This window comes from Calidris pugnax, unplaced genomic scaffold (genome assembly GCF_001431845.1).
Source record: "Calidris pugnax isolate Ruff unplaced genomic scaffold, ASM143184v1 scaffold464, whole genome shotgun sequence".
NCBI lineage: Eukaryota > Metazoa > Chordata > Aves > Charadriiformes > Scolopacidae > Calidris > Calidris pugnax.
Window position 1 is genome coordinate 12,646 of NW_015091164.1, and position 489 is coordinate 13,134.

The 489-nt window shown below is 54.6% G+C and overlaps 1 protein-coding gene across 1 annotated transcript in view; it reads right to left on the minus strand.

Annotated features, from left to right (window-relative positions):
* The window catches only part of LOC106898214 (glutamate receptor ionotropic, kainate 5-like), a gene marked incomplete at its 3' end in the record, with an annotated part of 19,212 nt that overhangs the window by 3,228 nt on the left and 15,495 nt on the right, over positions 1 to 489 (minus strand). The window lies entirely within an intron of this gene.

Genomic DNA, 489 nt, shown 5'->3' on the forward strand with positions numbered 1-489 from the left:
CCATCCCTTGGTTGCCCCAAAATACCCCTGTGCTCCCCAAAACCTCCATGAATTGCCCCAGGACACCCCCAAATCCATCATAACCTGCCCCAGGACACCCCAAAACCCCCATAAGATGTTTCAGGACACCTCCAAACCCCCATGAGATGCTTCAGGACACCTCCAAACCCCCATGAGATGCTCCATGACACCTCCAAAACCCCATAACCTGCCCCAGGACACCCCAAACCTCCATGAGATGCTTCAGGACATCTCCAAACCCCCATAACCTGCCCCAGGACACCCCCAAAACCCTCATAACCTGCCCCAGGACGCCCCAAACCCCCATAAGATGCTTCAGGACACCTCCAAACCCCCATAAGATGTTTTAGGACACCTCCAACTCCCCATAACCTGCCCCAGGACACCCCAAAACCCCCATAAGATGTTTCAGGACACCTCCAAACCTCCATAAGATGCTTCAGGACACCTCCAACCCCCCATGAGATG